The sequence below is a fragment of the Podarcis melisellensis genome, assembly GCF_964234715.1.
Source record: "Podarcis melisellensis genome assembly, chromosome: Z".
In the NCBI taxonomy this organism is placed as follows: Eukaryota; Metazoa; Chordata; class Lepidosauria; order Squamata; family Lacertidae; genus Podarcis; species Podarcis melisellensis.
In genome coordinates, this window is record NC_138547.1 from 45,370,292 (window position 1) to 45,372,549 (window position 2,258).

The window sequence follows — 2,258 nt, forward strand, 5'->3', positions numbered from 1 at the left end:
TTCTTGATCTTATTTCTTCATTTTCTTTATCTTCTTCTTATTCTTTTATTTTATATTTTACCTTTCATTTCTTTTCTTTATTGTGAATATTGTTTTGTAGAGGGGCAAATAATTGTAAATATGAGAAGAGGTAAAATGTTTTCTAATTTTTTATTGGTTACATGTATATTCCTTTTTTTTTTGTATATTTGTATTTTTTTCTAATCCGTAAAAGGGAAGCCTTTATGGAACACCTCCGTGACACTCAGCATCAAAGCGAGGAAGATGGCAGGCCTCTTCTTGAGATTTGGAAGGCATATGTGGCCTACTTGCCAAATCTGGAACTAAGTGGAAGGATCACTAAACTTCTGGTTGCAAGGCGTCTGGTACCGGGGAGAGATCAGGGGGATGAGCCTGTGACAGAAGGAGGAGACCAGTGGACTCCAGTGGGAACAGAGCTGAGAGGAAAGCATTTGCCTTTTGTCTGCTTCTTTGGCGCATGTTAAAAGATACACTGGAGAGGAGAGGGAGGGAGGAAGAAGAAGTGGTAGCAACCGTCCACATAGCTACCAATAGGGATGGGGGAGAAACTTGATTCAGATGGCATTTAAAAGCAAGCCTACTTAATCTGCACCTGCAGAAGGTTCAGGGCCGCTATACAGCTTCGCTTCCAATCAGTGCATGTCTCATAACTTCCTGATTAAATCCAGTAGCTTTTCATATCTTAAATGCTCGTGGGCATCTTTTGCTTGCCACACCTGCGGGCTCTCTTCCGGCCAACGCTGCCAATGACAGATCTCAAAAATTTGGGGTCGGTGAGATTCGGCAATCGCAGCACCTTGCTCCTGCTGGACCTCCTGAGCGGAGCGGGTTGTGTCTTGCTCCTCGTGAAGTAGGGTGAAATGTGAGGAGTGTTGCAAGCCGGTGCAGAGGCAGAAGGTCTGGCCGAGATGGTGGAGCACGGCTTCTCTGTCAGGGGCTTCTTCCTAACCCAGTGGAACACCAGTATCATACGCCTCTTAGATGGGTTGGACATGCTGAAGAAGGGGCTGGAGGCCCAAAGACCAGGGTGACTTCAAAGTGGTGGTCACAGCTGGCAGTTCCCTATCAATGGTGCCAAATCCAAGCAAATGTTAGCTCCAGTCCTGTTAAATCGATCCAGCAATTATGAACGTTAAAGAAGGGATTAATTCCTCAGGCAGTAGGAAAAGACTTTCTGTGGCTTTTTCATAGATGGGAGCCCCCAACTACTGCCACTGTTGACAGCCTGTTGCCCCTTCACTCTGCTTGAATGGGTTATGTCACAATGGTTCCTTCATCAGGTGTTTGTGAGCATGAAAATGCTGTTGGGAGTTTCAGCAATGAAGGCTCAGGCATAACATACTGTTTGAAAGTCTGAACATTTCCTCTTTTTTTATTTAACAAAATTTATATACCGCTTTTATAATTTATATACAAATTATTAGGAGAGTAAGTTAAAAATATACTGTAGTTTATTCACTTATAGGCTAGTTTACATACTTTATTCCTTCTTATACGTCTATCCCACCTTTCCTCCACAGAGCATACACACTTCAGCCTCCACCTTCTCCATTTTATCCTGACAGCAATATTGTGAGCTAGGGCCATAGCTCAGTGGTAGAACAACTGCTTAGCATGCAGAAGGCATCAGGTTCAGTCCCCAGCATCTCCTGGTGGGACTGGGAGCGCTCCCTCTTCGCTTCGGAGGCTTCGTGTTGCTATCGCTGAAGCCAAGGAGCCTGCATTTGCTCCATAGAACGCACACACATTTCCCCCTTAATTTTGGAGGGGGAAAAGTGCGTCCTATAGAGCAAAAAATACGATAATTAAATTCCAGGGTTATGTGTACAGCCTAAGTGGGATTCCTGGAAAAGAGGAGACAGAGGAGATATGGTAGGCCTCAAATATCTCAAGAGCTGTCATATGGAAGATGAAGTGAGCTTGTTTTCTCCTGCTCTGCAGGGTAGTGTCCAGATCAAGGAAAGTAACAGTGCCAATCTATTCTGCCTTGGTCATACCCCACCTGGAGTACTATGTCCAGTTCCAGGAACCTTGGAAGAGAACCAAGTTGACAAACAGTCTGGAAACCAAGCCTTATAAGGAACAGTTAAGGGACCTGGGTATGTTTAATATGGAGAACAGAAAACTGAAAGGGCTGTCACAAGGTCCTGATGATGGAGTAAACTTGCTTTCTGCTTCTCCAGAGGGAAGGACCTGGATCATAGGATCATACAACTGTAGAATTGTAAGGGACTCTG

At 44.5% G+C, this 2,258-nt stretch overlaps 1 long non-coding RNA gene across 1 annotated transcript; it reads right to left on the bottom strand.

Moving 5' to 3' along the window:
* Positions 1–208: 208 nt before the first annotated feature.
* On the bottom strand, positions 209–1,763 carry LOC309361604. The gene is made up of 2 exons (XR_014164554.1): positions 614–1,763; positions 209–317 (listed from the first exon to the last, which is right to left on the bottom strand). It is a non-coding gene; the product is annotated as an uncharacterized lncRNA (long non-coding RNA).
* Between the last annotated feature and the right edge of the window lie 495 nt (positions 1,764–2,258).